Source organism: Struthio camelus, chromosome 3 (assembly GCF_040807025.1).
Source record: "Struthio camelus isolate bStrCam1 chromosome 3, bStrCam1.hap1, whole genome shotgun sequence".
Lineage (NCBI taxonomy): Eukaryota > Metazoa > Chordata > Aves > Struthioniformes > Struthionidae > Struthio > Struthio camelus.
In genome coordinates, this window is record NC_090944.1 from 69428632 (window position 1) to 69446120 (window position 17489).

At 39.7% G+C, this 17489-nt stretch overlaps 1 long non-coding RNA gene across 1 annotated transcript; it reads left to right on the top strand.

The window, feature by feature from the left end:
• Positions 1-39: 39 nt before the first annotated feature.
• Positions 40-16153, top strand: LOC104153100 (uncharacterized). Its single transcript, XR_696144.2, has 4 exons — positions 40-223; positions 10404-10479; positions 12299-12365; positions 13854-16153. It is a non-coding gene; the product is annotated as an uncharacterized lncRNA (long non-coding RNA).
• The last annotated feature ends 1336 nt before the right edge of the window (positions 16154-17489 follow it).

Sequence of the window (17489 nt, forward strand, 5' to 3'; positions counted from 1 at the left end):
CCCAGGCCTGAAGGCTGAGTTGCGTCCCCTTGTCTGTCTGCACATGGTGGAATTGGATTACAGCGCAAATGGGGGAAGGAGCAGGCTGCTTGCAAGGGATGCGCCCGGTTTTTCTTCCCAATTCATCCCAGCAATCGATTCTGATCAATTATTCAGTGTCCCCGTTAGGGGAGCCTGCTCTGAACAGGCAGGGATGCCAGGCGCCTTCTGCATCAGCAGCAAGGTAATAACAGGATTTTCCTTTGTTCGGTTCCTTCATCTGCGCTCGAAGTGTAGTGAATCCTTATTGCAGCTCATTGACAAAAGCCTGCTACGACTGGGAAAGGTAGAAACAAAGGCAAATCGTTCTGTTCTGTTGAAGATAATCCCCTGTTGCTATTTATTCCTGTGAATAGAAGGACTAACGTGTTATTTACCATGTACTAACATCTTGGGCAAAAACCAAAGATAAAGTCATTTCTATAAGCTGAAGGGGTTTGATCTGTTTATTTCGTTTCCTGATCATGAGGTGAATTTATCTTTGCTCTGAACGTCGTAGATGGGTCTTAACACTTTGCACGTAAAGTCTCTCCCAATTACAGACAAAGACAAATAGAAAAAAAAAAAAAAGCTATCTTTCCTCTGCTCTCCGAGAAGAGTAAATCGATTAACAGAGGGAGTATTTCCATCTGATGGCTCTGCGTGGAAGTGTCATGGACCCACCTGTGTGTGTGGGTGTGCAGAAGCTAGAGGGAAGCAGTGCTTAGGCAGGGGGCAGGGTGCCCACAGCCTCTGCCTGGACGGGTGAAGTCGGGCCGGGTGATGACAAGTGTTTTCTCCTCCTGAGGCAGAGCGAGGGGCGGCCAGGGTTGGAGGGGGAGGCAGGGCACTTTGATCCACATCCGGGAGGAGAGAGGGGTTCCAGGCTGGAAATTATCCCTCGGGGTAATAACCTGAGAATTTGAAGCCTGAGGGCCCAGGTCCAAGATGATGCAAAGTTCACACCCAATGCATAGGGAGCAGGGCAGCATGTACTGCTGGGGCTGCAGAGGCCAAGGAGAACACCCACCTTATGTGTGGGTATAGCTATAAACATACCATGGATATATATGTATGCACACATATACATCGATATGTGCATCTATACATGCCTTTGTGTATATATTTATATACACACAAATAGACTGCACATACGTACTATATATGTGTATACCTATACAGATGCACACATATGTATATACATATATCCGTATGCGCACGTGTGTGCATGCGTGTATGTCTGTGTGTGTATGCCTGATCTGCAGGAAGAGGTTCGTATGCAAGCCCTGGGGCAGGATGACTGGTGGCACCTTCTCCAGCAGCCCCTGCCTCACAGTCCCCCCCCCCCCCCCCAGCCCCTTCTGGTATGCAAAACCTTGCATCTGAGACAGAGATGTGCAAAGATACTCCCCCTATCTGCATGTCCTCCAGCTTTGAGGCCAGGGACCATACAAAGTGGATATATATAGATATGATGAGTTGAGGATCGTCAGAAAAGAGGAGATGGAATAATTATGCTGAAGATGAAAAAGACTGGGATAATTAAAGGCTACTTTTTGAATTCATAGTACTTAGTGATTTAAGCCTTTGAAAGCTACCATAAATGTAGTCTGCAATCATATCAACAGAGTAAGTAAGTGATTGAAATATGAGAAGTGAAAACACAAAATACTTCTTGAGATGGAGGTAAGAAACAAATCCAGTATAGTGTAGTATTCCTAAGAAAATGACGGATAGATGTTGCTAGAGAAGATCTAGGCTCCTTGTCTTAGTGAATATACAGAATAATGGAGGTGAGACCATGACAGTAACATAACGTTTGGCCCGTACAATATCCTGCAGAAGAAAAAGTACAGCAGTCCCTACCGTAAAGCACTGAACAGCAGTTATCATCTTTTTGCTCCCTCAGTCTTGCCAGGATGGCCCCTTTATTCTAAAACAAAAACGAGAAGTGATAACTTCTCTTATTATCTACAAAGAATTTGATTGTGCTGTTGGAAAGATACTGATCCCTGTTCTCTTATACTAGTGCCCAAATGGAAACTAGGTCATCAGATTATCTTCAGGCATATTGTCAAGCCGTAAGTCTGATATTATAGGCCAACCGTACATCAGAAAATTTTGCTCATATCTTAGTATCGTTTGTTATTGTTGATACCATTATTATATACAATATTTCTATTCTGATTGAAATTTCCATGATGATACAAGTATAAATATTGATACGGGCATAAACATCTTCTACTCATGTCATTTACTATTTAGGGGGAATGGGTATAATCTATACAAACTAAAGCATCCTTTTGCTGTTAAAAGCTGCATTTCCATTAGGGAATTTGTTGCTAGATCTCTGTAGGTGTTTTACGGGATCAGTAGGTCTTTTCTGGACTACATCTACCCTAGACTTTGTCCAATGCAGAGACATCTCCCAGATTTTTTTCTACCATATACAGAAATATTAATAAAGTTCCATTTCTGATCAGATTTTGCTGCACGTTCTCCAGAAAAAAAGCTGTGGAAGGAAGTGATACACAGAAAGGAACATCTGAACTTTATACAGAAAACAAAGGGCTCTCAGCTGACTATTACCATTCAGGAGTGAAACCCTCGCATGGTGCTGAGCAGTTCCATAAATACGTTGGCTCGAATGTCAGTGGCAGGCAAAAAAGGAAGTCAAATATTAGAAATTATTTAGACAGGGATAATGAACAAAACAGGAAATATCATTCTTTCCCCGGTGTAATTCCATGGTGCGGCTCAGTTTTGATTACTGAGTGCAGTTCTGGTCCCCCATCTCAACCAGGGCATGGTGAAGGTACAGAGAGGGGCAACAAGGTTCTGCAGCGGCTCTGTACGAGGAAAGACTAGGTATGGTAGGAGCCTTCAGGCTGGAAAAAGGTATGACGGAGGAGAAATGTGATACAGGTCCCTACACCCATCAGTAGCAAAAGGAGGGTAAAAAGTTCAGTTATTCACTGTCTCTTCCTATACAAGTAGTGCAAAGATGTAATGCTAAATGAAAGAAACACATGCACTGTGGTTATGCTGTGAGACTCCCTGCCACAGGGTGCTGTGAATATAAAAGTCTGCATGGTTTTAAAGAGTAATTGAACAAAGACATGGAAAAAAAAATCCATTGAGAGCAACAAAGACAAAACCCTTGACTCAGGAAATTTCTGGGCTGCCAATTTTTCATTCTGGGAAGTTGCTGGGGAGAAACAATCATTGTGTATCTTTGTGTTCTCCTCTAGTATCCACTATTGACCACAATCCGATACCTGTTAGTAAGCTAAAAAGATCTTTAGTCTGTCTTAGTATGACAATTCCTATACTATCATGTATCACCCTCTAATTTTGCTTCTCTCTTTTTTCTACCTTTTCTTCATTTATTTTTTTTTCTTCCACCTTGGATTTCGTGTCGTGCAGATCACTGGCAACCTGCTATATCCTGACATAGCATACATGTACCTTTCTCAGTACTTGGTGGATTTTTTTTGCTTTCGATAACTAAAAGTGTTTTGACCCAAATTAGAGCTGCAAATACTTTACTTTCTAGTCCCCATGATCACTTGCTCACTTAGAGAGAGATGTCTTCATCCAGCCCGCAATTGTATTTAATTGCGTTTATACAAGAGATGGAGGGCCACTGGACTAAAGGGGGAGGAGGAGAAGAGAAGGAAGAAGGAGAATTTCTCCCCAGAAAAGAGCTTCAATGTAAGCCTTAGAGGTGCTCTTTCTAAGGTGAAGATGAGACTCGCCTTATGTAACACCCTAAAAGTATGACCCAGGCATGACCTCCTAGCTTTCAGTAAATATTTTAAAAACAGATTTCCAAAGCCGCCTCCTCCTTTCCGATGGAAAGGATACTTTTCCAAGAGGCTCCCTGGATGGCACTCGGTTGCTGTACTTTGGCCACATTGCTTTCCCCCCTCCTCTCTCCCGCTGGGCATGACCCTGGGCTGTGCTGGGGGCAGAAAGGGGAGCTGCTGCAGCACGTTGTGCTAGCTCCTGGGCTTGCAACTGCCCCCTGGCATCAGCTAGGCCTCATCTCTCTGCCCAAGAAGATGTGCCCAACAGAACTCGTCATACTAAGACCAGTATCCTTCTTTTCTATCCCCAGAAATTTCAAAATTTGAGATTTTAACTCACTATTATTTTATCTAGAAGGTCCTAATGTCTATTGTACTGAGCAGTAATTTAAGGAGGAACGATGAACACTTTATCACTGCTCTCCTTTCTTATTTATGTGGAAATAGAAAAGCCTTCCAGACTTACTGCACAGCAGAACTGAACTGCACCAAATCATGACATTTCAAAAAGAAGAAGGCTTTATGTGAAAGAGGAATTACACTTTGGTCTAAAAAGTAAAGCTAAGGAATAAACACTTTAAATTCATACAGCTCAAAGAGAAATAAGAGCTAGCGGCACTGAGTAGTTTATTAAAGCAGCCATACTTTGACACACATATGTGTCCAGCTCATTATATAAAATAATAGCAATCCTGGCTGTCATGTCTCTCTCTTTCTCCTCCTCGTCCTCTTGAATGGCTGTTCCTCAACCAGAAACAACTGTGGCATCACATATTGTGGCAGCACCTTCTGTTCATCCACATCCTCATATCCCACAGCACTCAAAGAAAAAGAGCCCAGGATGCCACACCACAGGGACAGCTACATCATCTTTACCCTGGCTGATAAATCATCAAAATGAGAGAAGTAGATTGTCCTGCTTCTCAGTGCTATGTAGAGGTGGCAGTTGGATCTGATCCACTGTCTTCAGCCTTCATTTATTTAATGGGCCTCTTCATATACCCCGGTTCAGGAAGTTTGTGTGTATGTCATGCATTTTTTTATACGTGTCTTAGGTAAAGTTTAATCCTTGCATGTCAATAGCTGGACAGATTCTCAGCTTCACATGGAGTAACAAGGAAGAACGATTGAAATTACAATTAAAATTAGAGGAGTCTTTAGCATTGCCAACAGAGAATAAAACCAAGTGAAATTAGGTCTGTTGCTTATTAGAGCTCAATTCTTATAACTATGAAATAAAGACTTAGTTCTGTTTTTGCTGTCAAATATTTCATTCAGCCTTTCTGAAGGCTGCAGGAAGTTTTATATTCCTGCCTTTTATTCCAACAGAAATCAATTGTACCGATTGTTCAGAAATTATGACAGAATTGAGCATGCCCTGAAACAGGCCAGTGCTGCTCAACCATTTCTAGTGAAAAAATGACCTCTACCAGTCTCTCTCTGCCTCTCATGGATTTGCTATACCGTATGTTACCAGAATGATTTATTTTAGAAATAATGATTCTTGAATATGGGACTTTAGTTTTTATTTACATTGAAAAATCAGTCTTTCCATGTCACTGTGTTTCCTGTAACTCTACTTGATTCATTTTTCTGTATTCAGCAGCTAGCATTATACTAAACTTGCAGAAATTCTATCATGTCTACATACATCTGTACAGGTTAAATATTGCATTTGTACCTAAAGCTCGTTGATTACTTAATGAGGTTAATGGGAGAGTAACTGTACGGATAATTTTATAGCTAAAACTGCAGGGATGAAAGCCAAACTATGACATTTCTCTGCATTAACCAATCTCATATCTTGTTCCATTGCATTAAAATAACACATTCACTGACTGCTAAAGAAAATGGCGTTCTTATCTGGGCACTCACATACTACTGGTACATTCAAATAACTGGTTCCAGGGAGGGATTTCAAACACAGTCCACAAATAAAGAGGTATATGATGGAAGATAACCCCAGACCTCTTCTGTAGCACTACGCTGATGCTCTTAAAACAAAGTTAGTCATGAGCAGGTTGCACCCTGAGGTCTGTCTGCCCCCTCCCCAGCCAGAGGCTGTGCAAACAGCCTGCGAGTGCATGGCCAGCCACAATCTGTGCATCGTACTGAGGGAGGCCCACTTGCAAGTGCAAGGGTTTTGCTACTCACCCCGAATGTCTAAAGGCCTCACTGAGACCTGCCCAAGTGGATTGCAGAGCATCTTACCCCAATGTGCTCCGCAGAAAAAGTAAGTGCCAGCAGCAGTTCCTGCATCTGAGGACGTTTATGGACCCCTTCCTCTAGGCCTAAGGGGAGATTGGAAGAAGAGGGGTCCTCCCAGTCCCATACACCTGGTGACTAACAAGGCACAGTCTCCACAGTGGGTGATTTTTGTTCCTTATTCCATTACAGCCCCGTGACTGGTTGTTGCATCAGTCAGGTAAGGGTAAAAGGAAGGTACACAAATTTAAAAGATCTCAGGTGCTCACTTCCCTGTGATTGCTAGTGGACTTAGGCCCTTACCTTCAAAAGATGAGGCTAAAGAGAAGAAACAGGTGATGAAATGGTCTGCATTTTGTTAGCTGAGAGGCTTGAGGCTTTTAATTTATTCTTCATTTAATGTTAATTTAATTTTTATTTCCTTTTTGTTGATTTGGGATGCTTGTTTTGATGATGAATGGATGTGTATAGTTGTCTAGGATGGAACTATACCCTGTTATTCTGACTTCCAGGTAATGTCACAATACCATACACATAAGCTTCCAGGTGCAAAATTCACCATAGTTTTACCAAGAGCTACTCTTAGACAAGGTGTTACCTTTCCGTCTTCGGTGCCTCCTGGATAGCTGTCTACCTCATCAACATCTTCTTAGTGATAATCCTTCTTTTTATTTTGTCTTTATTTATTTGCGATAACTTGCATCTCATGATCAGTGATTTTTGTACATATCTCTTAAGCCATTTGTGAGCTTAATGCGTTTTACAGAGGTAACTCATGGTCTATGAACTTTTGAAAATGTCAGCAAGCTCCTCTCTGCTCATCATGCTCCTAAATGCCTGTAAGAACTTATCGTAAGTAACTTTGAAAACAAGTATTCATTCCTACCTCTCAGTGGCTTTTGAATATGTATAAGAAACTATACTTAATATTTCTGGAATCTTACAGTAGAGCTTGGCATTTTATTTATTGATTTATACACGTAAAAGCCATGGAAAAATCACTGTACTCATGCAAGTTAAAAATTAATAAATCAATGGTGAATCAGATCCTTTGGTTACCAATTTGTTGGACTTTTTAATGTCTCTTATGTTATAAGCTAAATCCTGGATCATATCCAAGCTTCTTACATAATGCTGTATTGCTTTTTGAGGAATTAGAGATGTTCTGGCACATATTGAAATAATAAAATCAGGATATCTGGTTTTCTACCAGATACATTTAAGCAGTGCCTGTATGGAAAAAAAAAGGTTTGCAGGTATTTCAAGAGATAAATATAGCAGGTTCATTGCGTGGTTTTTGATTCAGGGACTGCATATGAGAACAGCAATTGAGAAAACGATTCATCCCAAATATCCCTTGTTTTGTACACTGATATTGTTTTATAAGGTCTTGAACTATAGATAGTTTTGATAGGCTGTCTTATTATATCTACAATAGCTTCTGTTCTCTTTCCAGGCTGCCTGAGAGCAGTTTTTTGTGTGAATGAGGCTGGAGTCATGGTTTCTATGGTGACGTCAACCACATGTCACCTCATCAGGCAGCTCCGGCCCCTCCAGCACATAACATAGCACTTGGCACCCTTTCGCTGCAAGCATTGCTGATGGGGGCAGGGAGAGAAGCTAGAAATGTAAATCCTGTGGGGCAAGTCCCCTATGGCAGCTATGCTTCTCGACCACCTTAACTCCCTCGTGTACACTTTGCGTTTAGTAGACTCATGTGAGAGACAAGGCTCTGCTAGCTCAATGTTATTCTGAGTCCCACCAGAATAACATTATTCAACCCAATACATTTACTCTAGCGTAATTCTATTATAAGAGAAATAGCAATCAAGCTCAGTGGGGTAACATCAGTGCAGGTGAGATCAGAATCTGGCCCAGAGGCTCCGTTTCACATTGCTATAGTAATATGCACATTGCTATGGTAATGTGTGAACACTGGATGCTTGATGTTGTTGCTCACGGAGAATCAGAACATTACAGGATAGATCTAAAATAATCAATCCTTTATTGAGCTGGGGCACTAGAGACTATGATTAAAGAGTACCCTAAGGCTTAAAACAATGCTTTTGAGTTGAAAAGGGTGCTTTTGAACTAATACCTTTCTCTCTCTCTCTCTTTCTCTCTTTCTCTGAATCTGAGGTGCAGTGTTAACATGTCTCTGTGAGGTCAGCAATAAATCAAAGTGCTTTCTAATTTTATAAAAAAGCCTTTCTTCTGAGAGGAAGTACTGTAGTTACGGGAAACTAAGGGTCCCTGTACTCACTTGGGGCTGCGAAGGTTCGTACATAGATCAGAGAGATGCATCCTGATCTACTGTATGGTACTGGGCATACTACATAACTTTTGAGCATCACAATCTCCTAAAGTGACAGTAACGATTGCTACTCTTCCTTCCCCTCCCACCCTTGAGATTTAGTCCTGGAAAGAGTTATGAGGAACAGATTATTTCAGGGAAGTTAAGTCCCTTCTCTGAGAGAAGATTGAATTTTGACTTTTGGAAAAAAAAAAAAAAAGGATTCGTACACACTTTTCATTTGCATGCACTTTCCGTTAATCCATAACAACTAAAAAGACTACCTAACTAGGCAGAGGCATGATTCCAGATTTGTTTTGGTTATGCAGTGCTACCACACTTTCAACAGCTTGAAGTAAGGAAAAGTGCAGTGCTGAAAGTTCCACTACCATTAAAGCCCACAAACAAACCTACCTAAAAACTTCTTTTGAGTCCAGAATCTCTCTCTTTCAGCAAGAATAAGTGGCTTCCTCTTCAACTGCTGCTGTGGTGATGGCCTCTCTCATTGCAGGATGCTTTGTGAGCCATTGGGAATCTGAGCCCTGAAGTATGAATCTGACTTGATTAAGTTTATTTTTACAGCCTTTCGGCTGCATTTTCTAGGCAGGCGAATGTGAGAGCTTCATAACTGTAATAAAGCAGTAGGTTGGATTGCACTTTGGGTACTGTCTGTATAATGCAACAGAGACTGGTACCAAGAATAATGCTGTGCTCCTGCAAAATGAGATGATATGAAACGGTCCCACCTTCGCAACTTCACATCATCCTACCAGCATCATTTCTGGTATACTAAAAAAATCTAATAATTGCCCCACATGCACAAAGGAAGATGTTGATCTCTTGATCAACAGTGCTTTAGCTTTATCTCTCTGCTAAAACATTTTGAGGTGTACAGAGGAAAACTGTAAAATAAAAGTTCAATGTTGAAGGAATACTGACGAAACAGAAAACAATGGGGCAGAGTGCAGGGGAGCGCTATTTCCCATCACTGGAAACTGAAAGTGTTTACAGGGAGGAAGTACAAGAGTTCATTGGTACATTAAAACATTCTTGATGTGAGAGTGATCTTAAAAACACAAAAAATAGCTGAGAATGAAAGCATAAGGCAGAACTGCTCCAGTTTGTATCAAAGAGCTAGCAGCTTCTATTCACTAATTACGATCTTGTAATCATACTGAACTGATAGAAACCAGAGTTGCTCTCAGGCTCAAGCAAAGCATTGTAAAGCCCTATACTCTAATCCTGAAAATGCTAAAATTCAAGTATGCTAAACCCTTATTGCTACAGATGTCTCTTTTACAGCAGTATCAGCTTTCACAGCTTTTACTGAATCTTATTTGAGAACCTACATCTTTGCTACAGTGAGGATTGTCTTGAGTAGGATTGCTCAATTACAATTTACTGACTTCAGCTGGACGATTTCCCTGAAACCCACTCATTTTAGTAAAAGCTGACTGAGTAATTTTATTGAGGGCCACTCCTTTTTTATGCAGTAATCTTGCCACAGGCCACTCCATCTCTCTTTGGCCGTCCTAGCCTGCTGCTGGTGTTTCCTGAGCTATCAGGAGGAGAGGTGGAAGATATGGGATATGGGAAGATATGGGAACTCATACAGAAATGCGGGAAAAAGCATACTTCTGAAACCAGGCAAAGGCCACATCAATTGTCTCCACAATGGTAATCAGAATCGGGTTCTGTCATTTGATGACATATTGGGCCCTAGAGAATCTAACAGTAGAAGATTACTAAACTCAGTCCTGTATCTTTTGTTTTCCATATGCATCTTTATGATGCTTCTTCTTCAGCATAGATGGTAAATGAAAAGCAGCTGCAATAAGTGCAGGTGATAAATATGGTCAGAAGTAAGAGCAGCATCTTAACAGATTAGGTGCATACAAGTGGAATTACGGTGTCTTTTTCTTCATTATATTCATTATAGGGTATGTTTAATAGTACATTTTCTCAGACACTGTATTTACTTGCAGTATATTGTCTCCTTTTTGACTTTAGATCAGAAATCAAGGGATTTATGATTCATTTGTTCACGTTCTCTCACTTTTTCCCTTCTATCCACGCAGACTACCTGCACTACTGCAGTAAGAGTAACATCTCTTCCGTGACTAAACATATCAGCAGTTAGCATGATGACCTCAGGTAAGTAATGGAGCATTTCCTCAAAAGTTGTTAAAAGGCAAGAATTCCCCAAGAAAAGCAGAGCAGGTGTCGAAGTGATCATGGAAGAGCCGAGCAAGAAGTCCCACAGGGAAATCTTCCTCTGGCCTAACTGAAAGGAGGAAAGAGCAGAGCCAGAACTCAGAGATTCAGGAAGGATGTGGAGGGAGAGAGGCGGCAAGAAGAAGCAGGACTGGAGAGCTGATAAGAGCAGAAGAACATTTCCACATTTGTAAACCTCACTTTGGGTATAAAACAGCATTACGTGTATGAAGTTCTGCTTGGTGTGTGACCAAGCAAATGCTGTCTTAATATTAAATCCACCTCCAAAGGAAATTAGCTCATACAAATCCTTCCTTCTCTCTGGACATACTGAAAGGACAAGCACACTGTGTGCACTAGTAATAGAATTGCAGCAGGCTCTTGTAAAGGCTAATGCAAAAAAAAAAGCACAGCAACACGTGAGAAAAGGGACACCCTTGTGGCCGAAAAAAAAAGGGCTCTAATATTGAATTTATTTTAAAAATATTCAACCTATTTTGATTTTCTTATTGCATATCTGACAGAGAACTAGGGAAGATCACTGTGATTACTGGGTCTGAAAAGAGTAAAATGCCGTAAGACTTTTATGTTATGCAGAGGCCTTGTACAGGCACAATTATTTTCTGATAAAAAATAACAGAAAAATACACATACATATTTCTGTATCTTAAGGACTAGGCAGTGGAAACACCTTCTGTCATTTCACAGTAAAACACTAATAGTATTAATAAATGTTCTTATTAACAGTATGCATTGATTAATAATATTAAGGAGGATGGAGCAAGCGATTCTGGAAACAGCATGTGACAAGCAAGGAGGCTACTATCACATCATCTGGTGTCATTAGAGAGCAAACAGTGGGTTGATTTTAACCTTAAGCAAATGACTAGATTGACTAAATATTAGTCAATTATCATTAATGGTGAAAAAAGTAGCCAATTGCACCCACTAAGACCTCTAATACTCAATCAGTGGTTTATAAAAATGGGTTCAATCACATTACTGAAAATTAGAAATTTATTGTGAATCCACCTAGTGGATGGACCTATGTTTAAGTAGTGTCTTTTAAAATCAGGTCCTGAAGTCTAATTGAGATTGCTGTTCACTACTGCAATACAAAAAATGACAAAAAATGCAGAAAAAGAATTAGTTTTGGTTAGACTACTCACCTTTTGGAGGTGTATCATAGAGCTTGGTTGAAGAACTGTTTAATGCTAAGTCTTGCAATCTCTAGAAAAGTTTTGACATAATATCAAACTAGTTATCCTTCAGACAAGCTCGTACCATAACTTAAGTCTGTGTGCCCTCATCAATCACCCTTTCAATTAGTCTGATTCAGGCTATCGGGAGATAACAGTGACCTGCTCTGGTGTAATTGGCACATCTATGATGGCAGAGTTATTTCTGTGACTGCCTGATTAGTGCATTGGCAGTATCCTCTGACCAGGGAGCTCTGGAAACCACACGGATCAATACTTCCCTAAGGCAGGACCAGCTGTTAGTCCACTTCCCAGACAGCAATATTCAAGATTCTCCCCCTCAGTCTTTCTGAAAAATTAGAAAACATCATTAATATATGGACAGGGCTTCGTCTGTGTGACAATATCCATCCTGAGACTCAGATTCACTAATTGGTTAGAGTTGGAACAATGATGCAAGAATATAAAATTTTTAAAAGACACACACAAGGATCATTTAAAGATATCATGGAGATCAATAGAGGAAAAAATAAGCTTTAACTTATAGCATTTTCTTACAGGAAAAAACAGGAGAAGTTAGAGTGCCTTCAGAGTCTTTTTCTTGGCTGCACAGTGAGCAGAGGCATGGTGAGTTGCCACATTCTGCCTCGCAGTTTTTCTTAGTCCCTTTCTCTGATGTCCAAAACACTCCTATCTTGATCTATAAGGAAGAAAAGCAAACATATATTTACTGCCTTGCTTAATGCAGAATATAAATCATACAGCAGACCAGCTGTTACATACAGCCTTCAAGATGCACTTTATGAGAAGAGCACAACTCAGTTTTAGTGTGGATTTGGCTGTGAGTCCCTCTTTCTGGCTGGGGGTCTCCATGTGTCGGTACTGGTCCTGTTCTCTACCTCATTACCTGGCAGAACAAGTTTCATCTGGGTCAAGAGCAACCTGGTTTAAGTACGGCATATGATGTTTATGCTGGCTTAAGGCTTTAACCTGGCTGCAGGAAAACAGATAGTATCTGATCCAACGTAAAAATTGTTGGGCAAAGTTACTGTTTTATCGTTTTTTGAATAAACTTTGCTGTCAGAGGTTTGTTCAAAATCATTGTGTATCACATTGCCACAGTATTTTTGATCTGAGGAGACCTAAAATCCTATCATGGCATCCATCTGTCAACAAATGCTAACTGGGATGAGAATGTGGGTTTTTTACTTAGATGCTAAGATTTGGATTATATGTGTATTTGCATATTTAAAACATGTTGTGTTCCAGTCTGATGATTTTTTTTCAGTTACACTTGAAAGTAATAGATTGAAAAGTTATATAGCATCATCTAGTGGTCATATACAAATCTACAGGAGGCTGCAATTCCGCCATCCTTATATTGTTACTTTTTGATCTGAAAGGAAAATACAAAATATGTAAATTCTTTATTTTCAGCTGTCGATCTTTAGACTCCAAGAAAGAAATAGACCATTAAATTAGGAGGCGTGTCAGGCCCATACTGTTAGCATTGACGATTGTAGAATAAGCATATCAGACACATTATTGCAAATTTTACTGCAAATGAGCTTAAGCCAATGAATTTTGATGTGGAATTGTTAACACTGGCATGCTAAGAGCCCGGGATCACCTGTATTTAATTGTGATATTGCATTTACTGCTATCAGTTCCATTTGACAAAATAAACTGTAACTTACAACATTTTCAAACTACTTTTTCACAGGCATAGAATCAGGACAGGAATCCAAGTCTTCTGGCTCCAAGGCTGAGCTTTTATAATTAGATTAATTAGAATAAAATGTCTCAAAAAGTAACTGACTTCAGAAATCTGCTTTCTGTAAAACTCGGCTGTTTATGTTCGCTGTTCTCGAGGATTTTTGTCTTTTGCCTCTTTTTTGAAAGATTAAGATTCCTTTGGTTGTACGTGATTATGTACTAAATTAGTATGTATAAATTAGGCTGTAGTGAGGTCAATGCTGAGGCAAGGAAGTTACCCCCAGGCCTTCTTTTAAATCGAGGCTACATTAAAAGACTTTCTTATAACACAGGGTACAGGACAGTTACACCACCAGGGGATCTGGTGCCTATGCCAGTGATACTCTTATGCATTTCTAGGATCTCACCATTGCCAGGAGAGGCAACCTCTATTCCTAAGGAGAAGAGCAGCTGCCTTCCCTTTCCCGATGGCACAGCCTGTTCGGATAGCAGCTCAGCAAAGTCACTTCCAGACTGGTCCCTCAGTACCTCCTGCTGCCAAGGCACCCAGCCCTTCTGTGGGGCCGTTTCTCTGCTGTGTGCAAAAGCCGCGTTGTATTTCCCTGTACAGACTGCAGAATAAAACCAGTGCAACGGCGCAGGCAGTGAGAAGAGGAACTCAGCTCGTGTGTCAAATCACTGTGACAAAAGGGCAGAGAGCTATGTGGGAGGCTGGGGGTGACACTCATATTTTCTTTGTGGAAGGATTACTCTCATCTTTCTGGTGGGCTGTTAAATATGATTCAAGGTGAGAAAAAGCACATGCCCTGTTAATTGAGGAAATGATACTTCCAAGGAGGCCAGGAATTTTTGGGAAACCAGACATTTTTTCGTGTGAAATCAGTGAGTTCTTGGAGGTCCTAATACGATAGGAATTCCTAGTGCATTAAAAGGTATTCCTTTCAAACCCAGTTAAAGCAAAATATCTGTTTTTCTTGCATTCCTTTGAAAATCCAAGGCCTAACACTTCTATGACAAAGGGCAACGGATTAGAAAGCCCTGTCCTACAAAAATTGCCTTGTTGTATGCAACCAGAGTTTTTGTTATCGGTCCACAGCATGGAAGCCTTGTGGTATTTAGTAGTCATGTTTGTGTTTGCTGTGTAATATAACCTGATAGCTGTTAGCAATCAGGAAATATCATGCCATTAGTTCTCACGTACTCATATCTGTGGGCAAGTACGTTATACAGAGATGAGTGCATCACCTAAATTTCGCATGAATCGTTAGGCATTGAATATTATTATTAAGGAATTGTTACAGGTGTATATGAAATCATGGCGTGTGAGAAATTTTACCAGCAGTGTCCTTGGGACCTTCCAGATAATGTAGCTTGGGAGGTGATGTGAAAAAGAAACAAAAGTGAAGAAAAGTGAGCCAAGGGCATGAAAAAAGGTGGACAATAGAAATATCACATTTTTGAGAAAAATGTTTTTTTTTTAAATGTCATCTCTCAACTGCATGCTGAGACATCTCTCCACATACTGTCAATAGGTCTCATTTCAAGATAACATTAGCTTGGTTGTCAGTATTATTGCCAAGTACCTTTCAATACCCAGTCATTTCTCTCTCTTTTAATATCTGTCCATGCATTTATTTGCACCCTACATACCTTCTCTAGGTCCACAGTACCATATTTATGTTTCAGATATGACTGATATGGTATAGGAAGTAAATATTAGGTATACATCCTAATGTAACCAGATATGTTTAGAATTTGTTTTTAGCAAGTTATTCACGGTTGTCTATACAAGCCTGAAATCAGTTTTTCTTGAAAATCACCCTTACTTCCTCTGTCATGGTGAATGAAATAGCAGAATGAAGTTTTTCTATTCTATATCTACACAGAATATCAGTTAGAAACAAAAGTGTTATTCTTTCCAAAGACAAAAGTAGAATTAGGCAATAAGTACAAGGATGATTTATATCTTCCATTTTTTATTTTCAAAATGTCACTGTGTTTCTTTAGATGTCGGGGACGATGTGTAGGGCGATGTGTTAGGAGCAGCAACAAAGTATTTTCTCAGTGCCAGAAGCCCTGGGAAAGTGCACATAATACGAAGACCTGTGTCAGTGCCAAGACGGACAGGTGCGCGTGAGCTATCCGAGCACACATATTGAAACTAGGGCAAGGACGTCAGAGAGGGAAGATAATCTCGATGCAGAGCGCAGCATGTAGCAATGTAGCAAAGTAACTTTAATCTGTAAACACAGCTGTATTCTCACATAATAAGGTATATAAGAGATGACGAAATATGAAATAAACAATCTTGCTTCACTACACACAAGGTTCGTGCTTCAATCCCCACATTTAGAGACGTCTTGTACTAAAACTTATTTTCCCCGCTTGCACGGTATAACCTAATTTATTCCTTTGAGATACATTTTTGCTAGCTCTACTTTTCTTTCTTGCAAGGAACCTTTTCCCTTGTCCCTTCTCTCTACTTTTTTCATCCAAGGAAAAATGGCTGCAGCTGGAAGAAGATGGGTCACAGTGCTACAAAAAATTCTCTCTGCCATCTCTGGGTTTGAAGAGGTGAAAATATCTCCTAATCTAAATTTTTTGGATTAATTAATTATCTCTTTCAACTCACAAAAAAGCTATTTCAGCCCAAGATTCTAATTGATTCTGTCATTTTACCTACTTCACATCAGATAATCATGGCAAGCTAACATCTAGCTGCAGATTTACTGCTTTGGATGTTTGTGACTTTCTTTTAATGAATCTTTGCATTATGCTGATTTTTTCTAATTAGTTATCACACCTGTTCTCGTTTTCATCTAATTGAAATGCTGTGCTAAAAATATAAGTGAGGTTTCAATTAATTTGTCTTATAAATGGATGCATAATTAGTGAAAGATTGAAATAAAGCCAATTCACAATGTGATCGTGTTACTTTTTTCCTGCAGTTTATCCTTTCCCGAGCGATATAATCAGCAAAAGATTTGCTTGAATTTATAAACAGATTTAGCTCTACATTTGAGTAACTATCACTGAGACAAACTAGATATATTATATTGAAAATTTGCCATCTTCCTACATTAGACAATTGTTTACAACCCTGATGCTTTCAGGAATATAACTATTTTGATTTCATCTTATTTTAAATATGCGTTTCACTAAGTGATTTTTTATGTTTGGCTCAGACAAACGAATTTCATCACATTATGAAACTAAGATTGAAGTCTTTTTATGGTAAATGTTTCTGAAGAGGTAATGATGAAGACCTTATCTGTAGGTGCTGATTATTATAGACACCTAAGTCTATGCTCAGTTTAACCCACAATCTTCACTTTCTGAGATCAGCAAAAATACATGAAAGCTATGGTACCATCTAAAGTAATCAAGACAAATGCACTTCCATAGGATCATTATGCAAATGATTAAAGATGGCCTTTAAAGCTCACCCTGGAGTCAGTAGATTACTTAAAAATATAGGTTAACTCAAATTTTCCTGTGGCTTGAGAGATGCACAGTAGAACACCACCTTTCACATATGCCTTAACGCTGGTAATGCAACTATGCTTGCAGTAAACTCAGTTAATCTGAGTATTGTCTGTTCTCTCCTGGAGGAATGTTCTAATCTGAAAGAGTACATGTGGGAAAGTACAGGTATCCATTCCACATCTTGTGTGAAAGATTGACCCCAAATCATTATTTTCACCTTTCTGGAAGTTACTTTTCTTTTAAAATTAGCAATTGGAATTCTGATAGTGTTGTATTTGCGCTAGTCTTTGCAGCCATTTATCCAGGCAGCCATTCATCCAGCCAGCCTCATGGAAAAATGGCTACTTCATCTGGGAAAGAAAAAAATTGCATATTGTATATCCCATACAATGATTGATCCGGTATTTTCTACTACAGAAGTGTTTGACTTTGATTGGGAGCATTATCCATTATTGGCTTCTTAATTTAATATTTTGTGTGTTTTGTGTTTTTGTAAACCTGTAGAAAGATTTTTTAATGTGAGGGGTTTTTTTTAAGACAAAGTGAATA